Source organism: Camellia sinensis, chromosome 15 (genome assembly GCF_055761805.1).
Source record: "Camellia sinensis isolate YWXY chromosome 15, ASM5576180v1, whole genome shotgun sequence".
NCBI classification, from domain to species: Eukaryota; Viridiplantae; Streptophyta; class Magnoliopsida; order Ericales; family Theaceae; genus Camellia; species Camellia sinensis.
The window spans coordinates 123494912-123518784 of NC_138975.1; positions in this window are offsets into that span (position 1 = coordinate 123494912).

The window sequence follows — 23873 nt, forward strand, 5'->3', positions numbered from 1 at the left end:
GCGCATTGTGTATGCCTTGTTACCTCGTGTATCGTGTATGCCATTTCATAGCATTGTGTATGCTAAGTTGCATGTTAGGATTGCATTCATGCATGTCATGCATATTGCATTGTGTTTGGGATAGGAGTTAGCCCGAGCACGGTAAACGAGGGACGTTTCGTACTTCGAGTGACGGAACGTGTCTCAATTCCTAGTCACCGACACTCCGGATTATCCATGATGGAGTTTAGGTCTTGTTGTGTTTATATGTGCATTCATTTCATATTGAGTCGTGCAATTCGACTCCTCAGCCATCATGCATCGATATGCGTGATTGGTGGCACGAGGATCGAGGACTACACTCCCTAAAGAGTAGTCATGCATACATATGTGAAAATACTTTGCCATGCCCCTTTGTTGCTCTCTGTTGCAGCAAATCAGAAATCTGTAGCCTTCCGGAGCTCGGCACGCATTCCAAGAACAATCGCAAACAGAGGCAAACCGGGACATCGCGAGGGATTCTCCGCACAAGGCAACCCGAGCATACATCATTCATCATCTGGAGCGGATTTGAGGCAGTCCCTGGCTTGCATGCCAATTTATTGCTTTCCTAATTTATTTTGTTAATTAATTAGGGTTTTGTATATATTTGGACTGTAATTATTTGCGACTGTATATTATTTATTCGGACCCTCTGCGCGAGGGCACAACTGTAATAAGTGTGCGTGTGTGTGATGTATGTCTTCCAACCCCACGTCTTTCTCCCTTTTATTTACCAGCTTATGATGGTTAGATTAGGGCATGTTTCAATTAGCATACAGTATGATAGCATGTTTGCATTCATTCATCTGTTTTGCACGCACCGGGCTCGGCGCATCATACTAACTGCATTATATTTCAAATTCCAAGTTGAATACATGTTAGCTGTAGCATTTCAAATGCCATGTCTAGAATAGCCGAGCCTATCTTAGTTGCATTTTGCATATGTTGCATTAGGCATTTCTGTATAATTAGGATCATGCATGAATTTCTAATTAACTTTTGTTTTGGCTTGGAGTACTCGGTAAGTTTTATGCTTTAGCATCCTTGCATGCGTGTGAGTGACTGCCATGAATAGCATGCTTACCATGAGGCTATATGCTTATGTGATATAACTGCCTGAATGCCTGTGGGTGAAGGTTGGGTTATTTGAATTGGAACAATTCACCAAATATGTGTTTTAAGCCCACTAGATAGTGGCAAAATCATGTTTTCTATGCCCACCCGAGGGTGGCAAATTCACGTCTTAGCCTACTTACGGGTAGCACCATCAAACCATTTTCAAATAAACAAACATGAAATGTTTTGTTCCAACTCAGACGATCCAGTCTATACTTGTATGTTGTGCGCATCACATAGTCAAATCTAGGCTAATAACAGGAATAAGAACTCATAAAGTTTTCAAAAATAGATATCATGGTTAGTAGAGGCCGATCTTTGATCGGGCGAGCGGGGGTGCTCACGAAGTGACCTTCCCCAATCGTACCCAAGTTCCCGAGCCGAGGCAACTTTGGTGATGACGGACACGTGGCCTTAGGCAATGAGTCAGGGTTTCCTAAATTTTCCAAAAATAAAATATTTAGGTGGCGACTCTGTATCTGGCAAAGCATTCTATGTTTGGCACTTCTTTCAAAATCTATTTTCTCAAAACGATTTGCCGGATTTGGACTCTTTCGTTCAGATTTAGAACCGTGACAATTTGAGAGTCCGAACTGTAGTGACCCCAATACGAGCGGAACGGGAGCCACCCTCCTGGGGTGTTCGGGGACGTCTACACTATGCATCTAAGATGCCTACCAAAAATCAAAATATACCTTGATCATTTCTTAGGGTCAGACGCCAGCGGGTCAACGTCCACCTGCTCGTATGGAATTGGCTGTGCTAATGTCACATTCGCAGCAGCGAGGGCTTTGACCCAACCGTGTTTGAAGGCCCGATTCTCAAACTTTGACGCTTCTTCTGCGTAGCTTTCCAAGACGGCCTCTTGCCTAGCTTGGAACGCCTTGGAAATCTCGGAGTCGGCTTTTTCCCTTGCTGTAGACACCCCATTTTTGACCGACCTTAAGACTCAGCCGTCACCGATTGAGCGCTTGGTAATGTTGCATATTGTGCTCGTTCAGAAGTTTCAGAGTCTCGGCTACGAGCCTTGCCTCCAGACTTCCAGGCTCTTTCGTGTCTTTGCCTCAGTTCACGAACCAGGCTCGGTTTTCTCTGTTTCTCTTCTAGAAGGGAGAGAGAGGTCTCGTAGATCATCTCTCAGTGGCCGTAGGCTACGTTTCGTGGTCGTAGGCCATTTTGCCCGTTAGGAGTCCGGTTTTCGATTTTTCGGAGCCGTTGGCCGTGTGCCTCGGTTCGGGACTGCTTAACCACCTCCGTTTGCTCCGGTTTTTGGCATGCATCTCATTTACTCCCTTTTGAAGGACACTACGGTCTGAAAAACCAACTTCGTGGTCGAACACCACTTCCGGTGCCTAACAGTCAGTTTTTGGGGCCTCGGGCTGCGCGTTTCGGCCCCCGAACCTCCATTTTGCATCGGTTTGAGTTCATTTTTGGCAGGGACCTCTGTTTCATTGTTAGGAAGGTCGTAGAAGGGTGGGAGGCCAGTAATTTTTCTGACGACCATGTTTTATTCCTCCATCGCCCTCCGTCGCCCGTTTTTCCCACTTGAAAGCCAATGTTGACCACCCTAAGGCCACTTTTTCTTGCCCCAAACCACATATTTGTGTTGTACACACCTGGGAGGTCACCAATATCATATGGCCGGCCAGTAATTGTGTGTGACCCTTTTGAACCCCTCCTAAAAGTGGCCTTTTCTCTCTCCTGGTTCATTCTCTCCAGTTTTTGACCACGTGGTTATGTTGTGCACACATAAGAGGCCCTCTTTTTGGCATGGCCGGCCATTAACCTTCATTGACCCTTTTGACCCTTGGCCGACCGGCCATGGGGAAGGCCGACCGGCCACCTAAACCCTAGGAAACCAGCCGGCCATGATCCTCTCTCCAGGTACTTTACAAAAATGCCCTCTGTTTCCCCCTAGATTTTGTATCCGGGGGGGCCAACTTTTGGGGGGAAATTTGAATTCCATTCCCCCCATTTTTTCCCCCCTCTTTTGCCTATATTCCAGGCCCTCCAGCTCCCATTTGAGAGGTTACAAAATTTTCTTTAAGGCTCTTGCATTGCATCTATCTCTCTCTACACTCCAACCCTCAAAACCCCTCAAATCCCACACCCTTTTCTACACCACCACATAGCACCACACCACCACCATCCTTTCCAACACTTGGAACTGGTTTTCCAGAGCTTAGGAGCACCTTTTCTCAAGCCAAGAGCTGCTGAAGCTTGGTCTACAAGGGTGAGTCTTCATTCTCCCTCTTTTGTGCTTTATTTTGTTCTATATCTAAGCCATACTTGCTTACATTTTTGGGCTCCGACCCTAACTTAAAATAGTCATGTTTTGATGTCTTTTTCATGATTTATTAAGGGTCCTTCCATGTTTAAGGTCTCTAGCTACCACGTGCTTCTTTACCTCTCTTGTATGCCTCCTTCTTGCATAGTTTTTTAGGCTCATTTGTAAACTGTTTTGAGCTTGGTCATAAACTGAAAAGTGGCTTATTTTAAGCCCTTCTTCAACATTGTTGAAGGGCTATTCACTGTTTGAGTCTTCCTTTTGTCACTTGCCTCTTTATCCCTCTTTTGGCCTTATTTTTGCATGTTTTGTTAGCCCCTTGTGCTTGTATTTTTGGGCTCTGGTCCGAACTGTAAATAGCCTTATTTTGACCCTCTCCTCATGTTTTATCAAGGGACTTTTGCTTTTTGAAGCTCCCTTTTTGCTCTGTGTTTAAACCTCTTTTTAGGCCTTATTTTGCATAGTATTTTAAGCTTGCATGTGCACTGTTTTGGATTTGGTCACTAACTGTAAAATATCATGTTTTGGGCCCCTATTCAACTTTGTTGAAGGGTCCTCCTCTGTTTGAGGCCAGCAACCATCACTTGCTTCTTTGTCTCCCTTTTGGCCCATTTCTTGTACAATAGTTTAGCCATACTTGTGTTTGTTTTCGTGGCTTGTTGTAAACTGTAAAGTGCTTCATTTTGAACCCCTCTTAAACTTTGTAGAAGGGCTCTTGGCCATTTAAGGCCAGAAGATGCTACTTGCTTCATTATCTCTCTTACGGGGCCATTTTTGCATGCTAACTTAGCCCTATTTGTGTTCATTTTTTGGCCTTGCTTAAAACTGTAAATATGCATGTTTTGGGAATGCCTTGATTCTGTCCTTACACTTCATTTTCAAATAATGCATGCTTTGTATAGCTATAGGCCATTGCGTGTGCCTAGTTTTGCATTTCGGGTCTCATTTCATGCATCGGGTACCATATTGCCATGTTTCGGGGCTGTTTTGCATCATATTTCGGTACTGAAATTTGCATGCTTGTATGCCATATTCCATGCCCTGCCATGTTTTGTTAGAGTGGCATTTGTGCCTTAGGGTTCAGTCCTCGGTTTGCGTGCACGTGTGCACGCATCTCGAGTGTCTCATTTTCATCCAATGGCTACTAATGTGAGTGTGGCTGAGGTCCACTCATGTTGGTGCAAGTTCATTTTATAGCATTGCGTATGCTAGGTTGTATGTTAGAGCATTGCGTATGCCTTGTTACATCGTGCATTGTGTATGCCGTCTCATAGCATTGTGCATGCTAGGTTGTATATTAGTTGCATTCATGCATGTCATGCATATTGCATTGTGCTTGGGATAAGAGTTAGCCCGAGCACGGGAAACGAGGGACGTTTCGTACTTCAAGTGACGGAACGTGTCTCAATTCCCAGTCACCGAGACTTCGGATTATCCATGATGGAGTTTAGGTCTTGTTGTGTTTATATGTGCATTCATTTCATATTGAGTCGTGCAATTCGACTCCTCGGCCATCATGCATCAATATGCGTGATTGGTGGAACGAGGATCGAGGACTACACTCCCCGAAGAGTAGTCATGCATACATATGTGAAAATACTTTGCCATGCCCCTTTGTTGCTCTCTGTTGCAGCAAATTAGAAATCGGCAGCCTTCCAGAGCTTGGCACGCATTCCAAGAACAATTGCAAACAGAGGCAAACTGGGACATCACAAGGGATTTTCCGACAAAGGCAACCCGAGCATGCATCATTCATCACCCGGAGCAGATTTGAGGCAGTCCCTGGCTTGCATGCCAATTTATTGCTTTCCTAATTTAATTTGTTAATTAATTAGGGTTTTGTACTTATTTGGACTGTAATTATTCATTTGGGACTGTATATTATTTATTCAGACCCTCTGCGCGAGGGCAATGTTGTAATAAGTGTGCGTGTGTGTGATGTATGTCTCCCAATCCCACGTCTTTCTCCCTTTTATTTACCCGCTTATGATGGTTAGATTAGGGCATGTTTCAATTAGCATACAGTATGATAGCTTGTTTGCATTCATTTCATCTGTCTTGCATGCACCGGGCTCGGCGCATCATACTAACTGCATTGTATTTTCAATTCCAAGTTGAATACATGTTAGCTGTAGCATTTCATATGCCATGTCTAGAATAGCCGAGCCTGCTATAGTTGCATTTTTGCATGTGTTGCATTAGGCATTTCCGTATAATTAGGATCATGCATGGATTTCTAATTAGCTTCTGTTTTGGCTTGGAGTACTCGGTAAGTTTTATGCTTTGGCATCCTTGCATGCGTGTGAGTGACTGCCATGAATAGCATGCTTACCATGAGGCTATATGCTTATGTGATACAACTGCCTGAATGCCTGTGGGTGAAGGTTAGGTTATTTGAATTGGAACAATTCATCAAATGTGTGTTTTAAGCCTACTAGATAGTGGTAAAATCATGTTTTTCTAAGCCCACCCGAGGGTGGCAAATCCACGTCTTAGCCTACTTGCAGGTAGCACCATCAAACCACTTTAAAAAAATAAACATGAAATGTTTTGTTCCAATTCAGACGATCCAGTCTATACTTGTATGCTGTGCGCATCACTTAGTAAATCTAAGCTAATAACCGGAATAAGAACGCATAATGTTTTCAAAAATAGATATCATGGTTAGTAGAGGCCGATCTTTGATCGGGCGAGCAGGGGTGCTCACGAAGTGACCTTCCCCAATCGTACCCAAGTTCCCAAGCCGAGGCAACTTTGGTGATGACGGACACGTGGTCTTAGGCAAACGAGTCAGGGTTTCCTAAATTTTTCCAAAATAAAATATTTAGGTGGCGACTCTGTATCTGGCAAAGCAGTCCATGTTTGGCACTTCTTTCAAAATCTATTTTCTCAAAACGATTTGCCAGATTTGGACTCTTTGGTTCAGATTTAGAACCATGACAATTTGAGGGTCCGAACTGTAGTGAACCCCAAATGAACAGAACGGGACTAATCCCTCCCGGGGTGTTCGGGGACGTCTACAGTTTCTGGCGACTCTGCTGGGGATTTAAAGAACTTGACTCGAACTCATGATATCTTGTTTTGATTACACTTATGTGTTTCTTTGCATTGCATTTGTATTGGTGCGCCTAGGACACCGTGTTTGCCATCTGCTATTCCTGAACGGTTTGCCAGAGGCTTGTCTTGTCAAGGCATGACCATAAGGCTGACCGGTTGTGGGCTCTGCCAGTATGGGAACACAAACCCCTGTTTTACCAGGGCACCCTTTTGACCATTCGACCTAGTGCATATTCGGAATCCATAGTGACCATTCCAAGCTAGGACAGGTTGCTTACCCGATTTAGGTTGTTTGAAACCGCTGCGTGCGTAGTGAAACCCTATCTCCTGACAAAATAGGACAGGGAAACCCTACCCCAACATAGGGATGTTTTGGCTCTCCTTGCTTGCTATGTGCTTTTAGGGTGTGTCCCTACAGGAATGCATGTATCAGTCTACAAGTTTGGGCATCAGGCCTGCGGGCACCAGTTTAGTAGTTTGGGCATCAGGCCTGCGGGCACCAGTTCAGTACTTTGGGATTCAGTTCACCTGAGGGTATCAGTTTACGGACAGAATTTTGGACAGAATTCTGTAGGAGGCACAGTCATTCAGCTCTGCTCATATGGGTTATCATGAAATCGGGCTGAGATGCTGCATGTTTTCTCTTTTACTAGGTAGTCTGGGAACCATAGCTTCAGAGGGCTCCAATATCCCCCGGGTACACCGAACTTGTGTTAATAGACTTTGTCGGGTCAGAGATTCAGTTCAAAGGCAATCATTGTTCCTTTACCAGAGGCAGGGTAAAAAGGTCGGTCCGGCACAGACCACCAGTACAATAGCTACTAGCTCAGTGGTCTTTGAACAGCCAGGTTGAGATTTCTGAGCCTACTGCAGACACAGGTATACCAGTTGCTCAATTAGATCAAGACAATATGTCGGGCCTGGAAGAGATGGTGCGCCAACTCCATGATAGTATGAAAGCCATGTAGCAAGATGCTGTCCGTCAAGCGGAATTCACCAAGCAACAGGCCGTGGTCATAGCCCAACAGGCAGAGACAATTGCCAGGTTAGAGCAGTAAACTAGAGTATCTACTTCACATCAGGCTCCTCCCCCACCAAGAGTTCCCATACTCGGGGAGGCAACCCACGTCCAGGATGATACAGACATTCCAGGCAGGCCAGCTCCGCCCCTGGTGCTACCCCAGCTGTCTAAAACACCCACCAACCTGCCAGACTCCCCCTTTGAGTTTGAGACGAACCCCACAGCATTGAAAGTGAGCAAGCTTAAGAAATTGTTCAAAAAGTCTCAGGGGGCCCGCTCTATTCCTGATATAGAGGATGGTTATACCGACTCAGTGGTGACCTTGCCGGAGCGGTTTAAAATGCCGCATATCGATCGATTTGATGGCTCTGAAGACCCAATGGTGCACCTCCAACTATTTTCTGATATCTTGAGGCCAATGGGTTTGACCACAGCCCAGAAATTGTCACTATTCGGCCGAACCCTGTCTGGGATAGCCGCAATCTGGTATGCAAAATTGGAGAACTCTGTGAAACAAAACTGGGAAGGGCTGGTTGAGGCCTTTATTGCTCAATACTCCTACAACACACAGATCGAGGTCACGACTCGTGATCTCGAAGTCACCCGCCAAGAGCCAATGGAGGGTTTCTCAGAGTTCATGACAAGATGGAGAGCAAAGGCCTCAATGATGACTACAAGGCCTTCCGACAAAGATTAGATCAGGATGATTGTTCGGAATCTGCATGGCAAGTTGCTGCAAAAGATGGTCGTTCTACCTCTGTTTACCTTTCCAGCCCTTCATGAAATGGGGGTTCAAATCGAGGATGCCATCAGACAAGGGATCTTTGCAGAAGATAATGAGCCTTCGAAGAGGAATGTTGCTCGCAGTTCCAATGCTACTACTGATGGTAGCACAGCTGCGAAATGCTCAGAAGTAGACACTATCACCACTTCCCTCAATGACCAAAAACCAACCACTTCAACTCGGCCCCAAGCCCGAAAATTCCATCCTCTTTACATGAGTCTCTCCCAAGCTTTGGAAAAGCTGCAAGAAGAAGGGCACCTAGAACTCCTAGAACCCCAACCCCTTCTGAATCCTCTTCCACCAAGATATGACCCAGATAAATACTGTGCCTATCATCAACAACACGGTCATGATACGAACCGTTGCATCCGCCTCCGTCATAAGATTCAGGATCTTATTGACGAAGAGACCCTAGCTCCACCAAAAGGACCTCAGGTTAGTACTGATTCATCACCTCCCCATCTCAACCTCATTCATACACTACCATCCACCTTCGACCCCAGCATATACATCACCCCAGCCCATCTACCCAAGCCTGAGGTGTTCATTCCAGAAAGCATGGACTTATGCATAATGGATGCACCTGGACCCCAATCATCTCAAACCCGTGAGCCCACTACTTCTGAGCTGAAGAGAATGATCGAAGATCTACAGAGAACTGTGACAGATTTGGCCTCCGGGACATCGGCTCCGTCATCAACCACATCACATACCAGGGAGTTCATGTCAAAAGGCACCCCAATCTTGGAACAGGCTGTATTTGAGGAATGCCGATCCCTGGGCAAAGTGGAGGCGAGTGGAAGGAACAAGATAGGGGCGAACATGGATCCCCATGAACATCTTCTGTTGGTAGTTGAGGCTTTGAAAGCCGAGGGATTGAACAAAGAGCAAATCCTCGCAGTTGTTGCAAAAGCTGTGGATGACACTTTCGCTACTCAAGTTGGGGGCAGTCTGGATCAAAGGGAACATCGGGAGAAGGGCTGTCATACCAGAGATCGGCAAACCAGGCCAGCACCTGCCAATCCCTTTGCTGGTGCGCCCAGTAAAAATCCACAAACCTTGAAGTACCAACCCCGAGGTCGGAGGGTCTTCCATGCCCTCTATATGCCTTTGTCCAAAGCTCTCCAAATCCTTATTAGACAAGGCCATCTCAAACCCCTTGAGCCTCAGCCTCTCCCGAACCCTCTTCTGGCTACACATGATGCTACCCAGTACTGCGCGTACCATCAACAAACTGGCCATACTACCGACGACTGCTTCCGTCTTCGCCATGAAGTACAGGATCTATTTGACAATGGGGCCATCCTCCCGCCAAGCTCTGCAAAGTCAATCGGCACTGGATCGGTGAACTTAAGGGATAATGTGATCATGTGATCGGGGGATGAACCAGCTGCGGGTGGCACTCGATTAAACTCCAGGCGTGGGAATGGCACGCACTGTTCTGAGCAATACGCAAACACCAGTTTTTGTGCTTTTTGACTTGGGTATTGGGTCAGTCTTGTTGTGTCGTACAGAGTCAGTCTTTTCTTACGGAGTCAGTTGGGTCTGTCTTGTTGTACCGAGTCAGTCTTGTTTTGTTAGAGTCAGGTGATTCCGGGGGTGTTACCTCGGGCAACACTGTTTTTTTTTTGTGTTTGTCTTTTTGCTTTCTTTTGAGTCTGTTTCTATCTTGGAGCTAGTAACGCCAACAGATTTGAATGAACAGCAGTGATTCTCACATTCTTGTGTTCGCTTCTGCCTTGTGCCAGTTGTGCCAGAAGTTCTGAATGAAACGACAGTGCTTTTCACCTGCTTTTCTGTGCTTTGAAAGTCATTGCATCGACCTAAGTTTTTCAAAACCTTTTGAAAATTGTGATGAAAACAAAGGGGAAGGAATCCCTCGGGATTTGCAAAGCTTTGATCAAATTGAGAGAAAGAGAGGCGTACTAAGCCCTTAATGAATGAAATCATGTTTCTAAACATGAGTACTGAGAAGGATCCTGCCTTGATCCAAATTGGTCCCACACCGTCTTCAGCGCGAGCGATTAGTCGCTTTCTTAAAAGATTTCAAAAAAAAAAAAATGTTTTGCGCGATCCTGCGAAGACCTGTGTGGAATTGCTCTTGAGATTGTGCAGCTTAGGATCGCTCTCAGCCTCGAGACTCGACTCCTCATTTTCAAACCTTGGACTAGAACTCAGAAAGTTCAAAGGTCAACTACAATGTAAGGCCTGTGTAGCCGGATCCAGAGCAGCCCGTGAATTAACGGCAACAAAGTCAGATCAAGAAGCTTGCGAAGCTAGATCAGGAACACCCCTCGAACTAGGGAAGAGAATTTCAAATGTGCTCGAAGAGTCCAAGATGAAGATCGGCAAGAATGCCAAACCCCAGAAGGGAGGAAAGAAGAAGGCATTGTTGAAGGACAACCGAGTTCCTATCCACAAACACTAGGGGCAAATTCACCCTCCATTGGATGGACTCTTGCATCGTCAGCGAACAACAGCCATTCTCCTGTATTCAGATGACTTCGGGATCTCAAAACCATTTGACATGGACAAAGCTATACTTTTAACCCTTGAGAGGCTCGCTGGGCCGAAAACCCGGAAGGGCGGCCCAGGCAAAAGTTAGAGCAAGAAAAGAAGAAAAAGAACAAAAAAAGAGAAAAGAACAAAAGAACAAAAAAGAAAGATGCAAAGAAAAGAACAAAAAAAAAAGAAAATCAAAAAAGAAATGAAAAGAAAAGAAAAGAACACAAAAATTGAAAAGAAGAAAAACATAGCTCGCAAGGTTGAAAACCCGCAAAGGGCGGCCCTGGCAAAAGTTAGAGCGAAAAAGGAGAGGTTAAATACCCGAGTGTACCTTAACCCCGAACTACGTGAGGCTTGATTCCCATGTTTGGGATACGTAGGCAACTTCATTCTGAAGTCCAGCCGTAAAACAATTCAAGTTCGATTGTATACATGTAATGGTTTTGATCATCTTCGCTTTCTCTGTATCCGAGAATTTGGTTGTGTTCGTCACTCTGAGGACTGACTACAATGCGCTGCGGGGCCATTCAGACAAGGGGCAACTTTCCGTTGCCATTCAATGCGCTATGGTGCCATTCAGACAAGGGGTAACTTTCCGTTGCCATTCAATGCGCTGCAGTGCCGTTCAAACAAAGGGCAACTTTCCGTTGCCATTCAATGCGCTGCAGTGCCGTTCAAACAAGGGGCGACTGTCCGTTGCCATGCAGCCCCCCTCAAGCAAGGAGCAATTTTCCTTCGAATCTGAGGTTGTGCATCTCGAGAGTGGGTTCTATGTTTGTTGAGCAGTGGTCGTTTGAAAAAATAGTTTTTGAGAATTTTTACTAAGGTTGACTGATCTTCTCTCGAAAACTATTCTATTTTTCCAAAACTGGACCTTTTTCTTGGACCCAAAAAAGGAAAATTTTCAGTGCTCATAACCTGACTTACATGATTTAAAATCAGAAAATTGAAAAAGCATGTTAATCGAACTCTCATTTTGGTCAAAACTGTCTTAGTAGAAAGCCAAAAACAAAAAAATGGTCAAAATGATGAACTAGGGGCACAGTTGAGTCAGGTGTTCTGTCTTTTCCCCATTACCACAATACTTGCCAAGAAGGGCACTCTACCTGCCAGAAAAGGGCACAACTGAAGCTAACAGCAAAAGGGCTGAAAGCTCTCTCACCCTCCGAGCAACGAGGTATCAAGCCAAGTGCGATGCACGAACTGGAATGGATCAAGATATTCCACTCCCTCATCTGGACAGATCTAATCACGTCCAAACTCCCCAGTAGAGCATCGTCAACCGATGTCAGTTGAAGATTTACTACACACCCAGTTGTAGCACAGCCCCTCTGTGGGAGAAACTCATTAGCCGCGTGCAGAAGAAGAAGAATCTAGCGGAATGCTAGGGGCAAGAGCCCACAACTTTCTGTTTATCCATTAACCACCCAGGGGAGGGATTTAAAATGAGAGATTGAAGAATAGAGAGGTGTGCACTGAGAGAAAAAGTGAGGAAAGGGCTTTTTCAGAAAAATAGAGCTTGAGGGCCGAGTGATGTGAGAATCACAAATGAGAAAATTTGGGAAACAATACCCGGAGAAACTGGCTCCTTGCGAACTGAGAGGTCTCTCGTCTTGGTAACACGTCTGTGTGTCGTGTCTTTTGTTTTGTTTGTCTCAATTCTTGCTTTGAGTCGTTCCGAGTGTGTCTCGATGTGTTTAGGTTGTTTACCTTTTGTTTGTCGTTGTTCAGTCTTTTTGGCTGTGGTCAATTGTAGGCTCAATACCCGGTTAAGAATTCATTTCTCAATTTCAAAATGAATCGTTTTGTGCTTAGGAGTGCCGTGTTGTTCTCTACATTTGTGCAAAATAAGATTTTGTTCTTTCAAAAAAAAAAAACGCAGGGTTCTACCCAGGTCATGTGAGAACAGTAAAACCAGGACCTATCTGAAGCTATATGGGTTCCAGACTGCAAAGCAAAAGAAAAGAGGGAAAATTTGGAGCATCCGAGTTTGTTTCAACTTCTACAGGTTCCGTTTTTACATCCCGTCTTTTCAGATCGGACTGTCTGTTCAGACTGAGCTGTGTGCCGAGTAAACCGAATACTTTGTTATGAGCTGTGTGTTCAGAATGAGCAGTATGCCGATACGAGCTGTGTGTTCAAATTGAACAGAATACTGTGTTGACTGTTTCACTGTTTCAAGCCAGAATGGCGATCAGAAGTGCTCTCCCTGAGTACCGTTCCCCGTCAGAGTAAAGCAGTTTACCGCCACTCACTCCATAAGGTGCTTTCTAGAGTGCCGCTTTGTCTATTCATTGCATTCCCTAAACATCATGCTCTACATTGCTTGTAACATGTATTGTATCATCGCACTTGTTGCATTTATTTGCATCTTGTGTTATCTTATATCCTTTTGCGCCGTGCTGCGTTTAGAATCGTTGTCCTCCGGGACTTTCTCAGGTTGCGTTGTGTGCGCTCCTGGGCGGTTGTTGTTTGGACCTCCTCTCACGATTTTAGCGTGGTTTGAGTGTTCCATTCCTTACGCGTTTTCAGCGTGTTTGGAATTCATCTCAGGTTGCGTTGTGTATGCACCTGGGCGGTTGTTTTCGGACCTATTAGCGTGGCTTGAGTGTCCCCTTCCTCACACGATTTCAGCGTGTTTGGATTTTATCTCAGGTTACGTTGTGTGCGCACCTGGGCGGTTGTTGTTTGGGCCTCTTCTCACGATTTCAGCGTGGTTTGAGTGTTCCCTTCCTCACACGATTTCAGTGTGTTTGGATTTTATCTCAGGTTGCGTTGTGCACGCACCTGGGCGGTTGTTGTTTGGGCCTCCTCTCACGATTTCAGCATGGTTTGAGTGTCCCGTTCCTTACGCGATTTCAGCGTGTTTGGATTTTATCTCAGGTTGCGTTGTGCGCTCACCTGGGCGGTTGTTGTTTGGGCCTCTTCTCACGATTTCAGCGTGGTTTGAGTGTCCCTTTCCTCACACGATTTCAGCGTGTTTGGATTTTATCTCAGGTTGCGTTGTGCGCGCACCTAGGCGGTTGTTGTTTGGGCCTCCTCTCACGATTTCAGCGTGGTTTGAGTGTCCCGTTCCTGACGCGATTTCAGCGTGTTTGGATTTTATCTCAAGTTGCGTTGTGCGCGCACCTGGGCGGTTGTTGTTTGGGCCTCTTCACACGATTTCAACGTGGTTTGAGTGTCCCTTTCCTCACACGATTTCAGCGTGTTTGGATTTTATCTCAGGTTGCGTTGTGCGCGCACCTGGGCGGTTGTTGTTTGGGCCTCCTCTCACGATTTTAGTGTGGTTTGAGTGTCCCGTTCCTTACGTGATTTCAGCGTGTTTGGAATTTATCTCAGGTTGCGTTGTGTGCGCACCTGGGCGGTTGTTGTTTGGACCTCTTCTCACGATTTCAGCGTGGTTTGAGTGTCCCCTTCCTTACACGATTTCAGCGTGTTTAGAATTTATCCCAGGTTGCGTTGTACACGCGCTGGGCGGTCTGTGTTTGGACCTCCTCACACGATTTCAGCGTGTTTGGATTTTATCTCTAGTTGCGTTGTGTGCGCACTTGAGAGGTTTTTCGGACCTCTTCTCACGATTTCAGCGTGGTTTGAGTGTCCCCTTCCTCACACGATTTCAGCGTGTTTGGATTTTATCTCAGGTTGCGTTGTGCGCACACCTGGGCGGTTGTTGTTTGGGCCTCTTCTCACGATTTCAGCGTGGTTTGAGTGTCCCCTTCCTCACACGATTTCAGCGTGTTTGGATTTTATCTCAGGTTGCGTTGTGCGCGCACCTGGGCGGTTGTTGTTTGGGCCTCCTCTCACGATTTCAGCGTGGTTTGAGTGTCCCGTTCCTTACGCGATTTCAGCGTGTTTGGAATTTATCTCAAGTTGCGTTGTGTGCGCACCTGGGCGGTTGTTGTTTTTGGACCTCTTCTCACGATTTCAGCGTGGTTAGAGTGTTCTTTTCCCTCACACGATTTCAGCGTGTTTGGAATTTATCTTAGGGTGCGTGGAACGCGCTCATGATTTGATTTTCTTTGTTCTTCCTCCACTCATGAGTCCAGCGTGGTTGGCGTGTGTTCACCCTTTGCATCTATTGCACCACATCTATTACATCGTATCTATTTTACTGTCTGGTCTAGGAGACCTTAAATCCTCCGGTCTAAGGAGACCTTAAATCCTGCATCTTTATTCGCACTGTCTTGTGCACTCCCCGGTCTAGGAGACCTTAAATCCTCTAAAGGTACAATTCCTTTGGTGTTTGTCGTGCCCGAACGACTTCCAGTGGTCTGGTATAGCCACCTGCCTGTGTTAGCAGTGAGTTCCTAGGAGATCAACTGAGACGGTGGAAACTAGAGTTCGAATGGCTCTTGCCTAGAACGCAAAGGTTCGGGATTTCTGAGACTAAAGTCTGGTTTAAATACCCAGGGGTATATCCTCGGCTTGAAATCTGTATGGCAGCCCCATAGATTGAGATAGCATATGTATGCGCCTCGATTCTGGATACCGAATCAACCTAGTCTGTCACCCTGTTGGAGAATAGGGAAAGCTGCGACCATAGTCAGGGAGAAAAGTAGTACCTGTGGCTCAATCAAGAAGAAGCAAGAGATCCCCAGCAGTGTGAGGCACGATATTGCATGTACGGTTCATTCAAAGCGGGTGCAACCAGACGAATCGCGCAGGTATTGTATCTTCTCCGTGTGAAACGTGGCGAGAATTGAACAATTCTCCGCATTCTTAATTGCATGAAATGTAGTTGTTGCTTTACATTCTTGCTTAAAACTGTTGCATCTATTTGCGAATACTTGCCTCATTACAGCTTGCTGCATTTGCATGGTCATGAGCTACATTTGGCTTTGTGCATATCATTTTGCATTTTGCCCCTGCCTGCGGGCATGCCTGTGGGCACATCTTTGTTATTTTGTATGTTTGTCTAAGTTTTCGGCCTTGTCAAAAATGGGTCCTCTCTGGGCCTTGACATTCACTCCCGTCACTTATGACTTCCGAGTTCTGTCAAAGAGGGGCAACTGTAGACACCCCATTTTTGACCGGCCTTAAGACTCAGACGTCACCGATTGAGCGCTTGGTGATGTTGCATATTGTGCTCATTCAGAAGTTTCAGAGTCTTGGCTGCGAGCCTTGCCTCCGGACTTCCAGGCTCTTTCATGTCTTTGCCTCGGTTCGCGAACTAGGCTCGGTTTTCTCTGTTTCTCTTCCAGAAGGGAGAGAGAGGTCTCGTAGATCATCTCTCAGTGGCCGTAGGCTACGTTTCGTGGTCGTAGGACATTTTGCCCGTTTGGAGTCCGGTTTCTGGTTTTTCGGAGCCGTTGGCCGTGTGCCTCGGTTCGGGACCACTTAACCACCTCCGTTTGCTCCGGTTTTTGGCATGCATCTCATATAGTCCCTTTTGAAGGACACTGCGGTCCGAAAAACCAACTTCGTGGTCGAACACCACTTCCGATGCCCAACAGTCAGTTTTTAGGGCCTCGGGCTACGCGTTTCGGCCCCCGAACCTCCATTTTGCATCGGTTTGAGTTCATTTTTGGCAGGGACCTCTGTTTCATTGTTAGGAAGGTCGCAGAAGGGTGGGAGGCCAGTAATTGTTCTGACGACCATGTTTTATTCCTCCATCGCCCTCTGTCGCCCGTTTTTCCCACTTGAAAGCCAATGTTGACCACTCTAAGGCCACTTTTTCTTGCCCCAAACCACATATTTGTGTTGTACACACCTGGGAGACCACCAATATCATATGGCCGGCCAGTAATTGTGTGTGACCCTTTTGAACCCCTCCTAAAAGTGGCCTTTTCTCTCTTCTGGTTCATTCTCTCCAGTTTTTGACCACATGGTTGTGTTGTGCACACATGAGAGGCCCTCTTTTTGGCATGGCCGGCCATTAACCTTCATTGACCCTTTTGACCCATGGCCGACCGGCCATGGGGAAGGTCGACCGGCCACCTAAACCCTAGGAAACCGGCCGGCCATGATCCTCGCTCCAGGTATTTTACAAAAATGCCCTCTGTTTCCCCCCAGATTTTGTATCCGGGGGGGCCAACTTTTGGGGGGAAATTTGAATTCCATTCCCCTCCTTTTTTTCCCCCTCTTTTGCCTATATATCCAGGCCCTCCAGCTCCCATTTGAGAGGTTACAAAATTTGCTTTAAGGCTCTTGCATTGCATCTCTCTCTCTCTCTACACTCTAACCCTCAAAACCCCTCAAATCCCACACCCCTTTCTACACCACCACATAGCACCACACCACCACCATCCTTTCCAACACTTGGAGCTGGTTTTCTAGAGCTTAGGAGCACCTTTTCTCAAGCCAAGAGCTGCTGAAGCTTGGTCTACAAGGGTGAGTCTTCATTCTCCCTCTTTTGTGCTTTATTTTGTTCTATATCTAAGCCATACTTGCTTACATTTTTGGGCTCCGACCCTAACTTAAAATAGTCATGTTTTGATGTCTTTTTCAGGATTGATTAAGGGTCCTTCCATGTTTAAGGCCTCTAGATACCACTTGCTTCTTTACCTCTCTTGTATGCCTCCTTCTTGCATAGTATTTTAGGCTCATTTGTAAACTGTTTTGAGCTTGGTCATAAACTGAAAAGTGGCTTATTTTGAGTCCTTCTTCAACATTGTTTAAGGGCTATTCACTGTTTGAGGCTTCCTTTTGTCACTTGCCTCTTTATCCCTCTTTTGGCCTTATTTTTGCATGTTTTGTTAGCCCCTTGTGCTTGTATTTTTGGGCTCTGGTCCGAACTTTAAATAGCCTTATTTTGACCCCCTCTTCATGTTTTATCAAGGGACTTTTGCTTTTTGAAGCTCCCTTTTTGCTCTTTGTGTTTAAACCTCTTTTTAGGCCTTATTTTGCATAGTATTTTAAGCTTGCATGTGCACTGTTTTGGGTTTGGTCACTAACTATAAAATATCATGTTTTGGGCCCCTATTCAACTTTGTTGAAGGGTCCTCCTCTGATTGAGGCCAGCAACCATCACTTGCTTCTTTGTCTCCCTTTTGGCCCATTTCTTGCACAATAGTTTAGCCATACTTGTGTTTGTTTTCGTGGCTTGTTGTAAACTGTAAAGTGATTCATTTTGAGCCCCTCTTAAACTTTGTAGAAGGGCTCTTGGCCATTTATGGCCAGAAGATACTACTTGCTTCATTATCTCTCTTACGGGGCCATTTTTGCATGCTAACTTAGCCCTATTTGTGTTCACTTTTTGGCCTTGCTTAAAACTGTAAATATCCATGTTTTGGGACTGCCTTGATTCTGTCCTTACACTTCATTTTCAAATAATGCATGCTTTGTATAGCTATAGGCCATTGCGTGTGCCTAATTTTGCGTTTCGGGTCTCATTTCATGCATCGGGTACCATATTGCCATGTTTCGGGGCTGTTTTGCATCATATTTCGGTACTGAAATTTGCATGCTTGTATGCCATATTCCATGCCCTGCCATGTTTTGTTAGAGTGGCATTTGTGCCTTAGGGTTCAGTCCTCGGTTTGCGTGCACGTGTGCACGCATCTCGAGTGTCTCATTTTCATCCAATGGCTACTAATGTGAGTGTGGCTGAGGTCCACTCATGTTGGTGTAAGTCCGTTGTGCATTGAGTATGCCATTTCATTTTATAGCATTGCGCATGCTAGGTTGTATGTTAGAGCATTGCGTATGCCTTGTTACATCGTGCATTGTGTATGCCGTCTCATAGCATTGTGCATGCTAGGTTGTATATTAGTTGCATTCATGCATGTCATGCATATTGCATTGTGCTTGGGATAAGAGTTAGCCCGAGCACGGGAAACGAGGGACGTTTCGTACTTCAAGTGACGGAACGTGTCTCAATTCCCAGTCACCAAGACTTCGGATTATCCATGATGGAGTTTAGGTCTTGTTGTGTTTATATGTGCATTCATTTCATATTGAGTCGTGCAATTCGACTCCTCGGCCATCATGCATCAATATGCGTGATTGGTGGCACGAGGATCGAGGACTACACTCCCCGAAGAGTAGTCATGCATACATATGTGAAAATACTTTGCCATGCCCTTTGTTGCTCTCTGTTGCAGCAAATTAGAAATCGGCAGAGGCAAACTGGGGCATCACAAGGGATTTTCCGACAAAGGCAACCCGAGCATGCATCATTCATCACCCGGAGCAGATTTGAGGCAGTCCCTGGCTTGCATGCCAATTTATTGCTTTCCTAATTTAATTTGTTAATTAATTAGGGTTTTGTACTTATTTGGACTGTAATTATTCATTTGGGACTGTATATTATTTATTCGGACCCTCTGCGCGAGGGCAATGTTGTAATAAGTGTGCGTGTGTGTGATGTATGTCTCCCAACCCCACGTCTTTCTCCCTTTTATTTACCCGCTTATGATGGTTAGATTAGGGCATGTTTCAATTAGTATACAGTATGATAGCTTGTTTGCATTCATTTCATCTGTCTTGCATGCACCGGGCTCGGCGCATCATACTAACTGTATTGTATTTTCAATTCCAAGTTGAATACATGTTAGCTGTAGCATTTCATATGCCATGTCTAGAATAGCCGAGCCTGCTATAGTTGCATTTTTGCATGTGTTGCATTAGGCATTTCCGTATAATTAGGATCATGCATGGATTTCTAATTAGCTTCTGTTTTGGCTTGGAGTACTCGGTAAGTTTTATGCTTTGGCATCCTTGCATGCGTGTGAGTCACTGCCATGAATAGCATGCTTACCATGAGGCTATATGCTTATGTGATACAACTGCCTGAATGCCTGTGGGTGAAGGTTAAGTTATTTGAATTGGAACAATTCATCAAATGTATGTTTTAAGCCCACTAGATAGTGGTAAAATCATGTTTTTCTAAGCCCACCCGAGGGTGGCAAATCCACGTCTTAGCCTACTTGCGGGTAGCACCATCAAACCACTTTAAAAAAATAAACATGAAATGTTTTGTTCCAATTCAGACGATCTAGTCTATACTTGTATGCTGTGCGCATCACATAGTAAATCTAGGCTAATAACAGGAATAAGAACGCATAATGTTTTCAAAAATAGATATCATGGTTAGTAGAGGCCGATCTTTGATCGGGCGAGCGGGGGTGCTCACGAAGTGACCTTCCCCAATCGTATCCAAGTTCCCGAGTCGAGGCAACTTTGGTGATGATGGACACGCAGCCTTAGGCAAACCAGTGAGGGTTTCCTAAATTTCCCCAAAAGAAAATATTTAGGTGGCGACTCTGTATCTGGAAAAGCAGTCCATGTTTGGCACTTCTTTCAAAATCTGTTTTCTCAAAACAATTTGCCAGATTTGGACTCTTTGGTTCATATTTAGAACCATGACAATTTGAGAGTCCGAACTGTAGTGAACCCCAAATGAACAGAACGGGACTCATCCCTCCCGGGGCGTTCGGGGACGTCTACACTTGTCCTCTTTGATTCCTCCAAGTCGGCTTCCAGCTTGGCGATTGCCTCCTGGGCTAACTTAAGTGCCTCATCACTGACCTTTGCCTTTTCCTCGATGGCAAGCCTTAACTGATCGAAATTTCGAGCTCGCTCGGCCTCTGAGTCGACTTTGGCGCGTTCCATCGCCGCTTGCGCTGCCTCATGATCGGCCCTTTGAGAGACTGCCACAACCTTGTTCTGTTCATTGTCAATTTCGGCTTTCAATAGGCCGATTTGCTCTATGGCATCGTGTCGACGGCGGCCCGTCTCGGATATCCTGCCCACCACCTACAAAACAAAGAAACAGCAAACAAATAATTAGAAAAATATTTACAAACGTGCATGCGTAAAGACAGAAGATTGCAAATAAGACAAGTAACGTACCGATAGGGCTGACTGAGCGGCCAAAGCAATTAGCATCAGATCTGGCTCCGCTCAAAATACGGTTCTGTCAAACCGGCAGGGATACCGAGGAAGCCATGCTCAAGGCCATAGTCGGGTCCCTCAAAGCCAAGGAGCCTGAGGAAATCGACATATTTTTGACCCTTGGTTGAATCGTGAATGGAAGGACCAAATCCGACTCCTCAACTCGGGGCCGTTTATTGCTTTGGTCCTTTTCGTGCTCGGCCTCTAGATCGGCGGGGCGCTTTTCACTCTCTTGTTCACCATTGGATTACCCCACCTGCTCTATTTCGACAGTTTCAAGGTGAGCCGTCTCTTCGGCAGTAACCGAAGGACTAGACTCAGCGACCATGGCTGGTGTAGACTCAGCGATTGCGGCGGTTGGAGTTTCCGATTGGACGGCCTCGGCTTTCCGCCTGGCGGCCATCCTCTCGACGTTCTTCTTCCAGGCAAGTTACTGAAGTGATTCCCCAGCCATATCCTTTGGATAAGCGCCGGGAAGATCTTCTAAGTTTGTAAAAATGTCCTCAAAGACGTCCTCTCGGCCGGATGTGAATAGAGGGTTAGACAAATTCAGTCCAGCCTCCTCAAACGCCGAATTGAGGGCTTCGTCTACCTCGATTCCCAATTGGTCCGGGTCCTCGGCGATCTGATTGGCTACTTGTTCTTCTGCTTGTTCCAAATCGGAGGCTTCTAAACCAATCTCCTTCAGATTTTTAAAGCTGGGGAAGATGAGGGCTGTAAGATGATCTTCGCCTTTTGGAACTGGAATGTGGTCTGCTGCCGAAAACATTGCATAGGACGGCGCGTAGCACAAGAGAATATGGGCCACCCTTCCTTGCTTCTGAAGATTTAGACGGCCAACGAATTGCAGAGCGGTTTTAATATCCGCAAGTACAGCGTCGTCGGCCAAAACCAAAACTTTCTTCGACGCGTTCCCTGCACAAACAAAATGGTAAGTACATGAAAGGAAAGCCGAATACACATGCGAAAATATAAGCAACTAGAATGAGCTATACGGCTACCTGGATCGCCTTTTCGCCTTGGCACGGGATCCAGGCGATCTTCACCCTCGCCGAATTCCCAATTGCCTTGAACAACGACCATCATGTCATCAACACGCTTGCCAGAGCTGGCAAGCATGGTCACTAGATGATAGTCGGTGTCCTTGGCCCTAAGAAAATAACATCCTAGACGGCAGTGGACTTGGCTAAGACATAGCAATGCTGAATCGCAGGAATGCCTAGGTTAATCCTAAGACGACGGTTTAATTCTATGATCCCCATTATGATGCGAAAAAAATTCACGTTAGGCTGGGAAGGAATTAGGCCCCAATGTCGAAAGACGACTCTCAAAAACGAATGAAGGGAAAAGCGGACGCCGCCTTCAACAATCGATAGGAGAGGAAAGATAATTGTGCTCTCGTCGGTCCTCTGCATATCGGTGGTGCTATCTTCCACGAGTGACAGATGAACATCATCAGGGATGGAACAATGGCGTCGGAAGCCGAAAATTCGATCCGGAGAAAGGAGTGCTTTCAAATTTCTTGCCATCGTATTCAGCCTAAGGGTTATGCAAAACTAATAGTAAACGAGAAAATGGTATTGGGAGTGAAAGAGAAGAGAACTTACAGGAAGCGGAAGGGATAATGAGAGACAGAAGAGAGTTGCAGAGGTCGCGAGGTAGAGGAGTTGTACTAGAAGGCGAACTAAAAAATGTTGAGTATTCAAAGTATACATTTGAAGAGACAAAGTTTTAAACCACATTAAATGGAGGAAGCGTACGAAGAGGCGGGAACTTGTAATGATGACTAGAAAACGTGTGCGTTCTGACACGCTTTGGAATGAGGTTAACCGTCGAATTTTTGGCTTTTCAAGATTGAAACCAAACACGCTGACTAAATAGAGTTAGTGGGGTGTTCGGGGGGCAATTGTGATGGTCGAATAATAGCAGACGCAGATAGGCCGGGTATATTTTTCCTACCTGTTTATAGTATGAATTCGGCCCCTCCCTTGACGTTTCAGGTGCCGAATAAGTCGACCAGGGGGCCAATTGAAAGTTGTAATGGGGGGCCGAGTGAATAAGTATATGACAGATCAACAGCAGACCCTACCTAGAAGACTAGGAGTGTATATAAATAGAAGAACAACAACCAAAGGGAGGTATGTGAGAATTAGTATGTTTAACTTAAGATACAAGCAATCAAGAGAGTATATACTGACTTGTCCGTCAGAGTGCTAATTCTGGCACCGCCGACCGGAGTGTTCATTCATTTTCAGGTGACTAGCTGAGAATCACGAGCGTCCCTCAAGATCAGAAGAGTATTTCCAAACCACTATCCCTACAGATTCAAAATTTAAAATTAAATGTATCACAGTTGAAAAGTCATGAATCAAAATAATACAAGCCTAAATTGTATAGACCATCACTATAATTCATCCAAAATTTTATCTATACTATATATTAAGCAAAATGGGGTTTTTAACCCCCAAGGCTTATGAGAGCTCCAATATCCCAGTCTAAATTTTCTAAATTTTTTATTTAAAAAAAAAAACTCAACATTTATTGATTTGGTCAAAATTTCCTGATCAGCATTTATTAACTTTTTTCAATCCACATGTCTTTCCACATGCATTTATTGATTTAGTCAAAATCCATTGATTAGTATCTAAAATCCCTTCATACGAATAATTATAGATACAATCCGTATATAGTTACTGCAGTACCCTTTTTAATTTCTCCTATATATTATGATTAGTGATAAAAATTATTAAATTATTTTTATAAAAAATATTTAAAAATATAATTTATATATTAAAAAAATTTAACATAAATATAAATATATATAATTATTCCGTACACAACACATGTGAGAGGCTAATAAGGTAATAAACAAATGTCAGACCCGCTATTCTTCACGTCTTATCTCCTCACTTTATCCTTCAATTAAACGTGAATTCAAGTGGCGTTTAGATATTTCCTGTATTCTATTTTCATTTTGTCTCGCAAACAAACATGTACTAAAAGTAGAAATTATGTTGATTGTGACCATTTATTTAAATTTAAAATTATTTAAGCAAATGTTTTCAAATTTAATGGTCCCACAAGTACACCCGTTTGGTCCATCGCTAAAGCGAGAGGACATGCCATAGAGGGAAAAGCTAAATATTATTTTAATAGTTCTCGAATTACGGTTTATAACCTTATATATAACAAAACAAATGTATGATTAATAAACCCGAAATAAAAAAATAAAAAGATAAAAAAAAAAT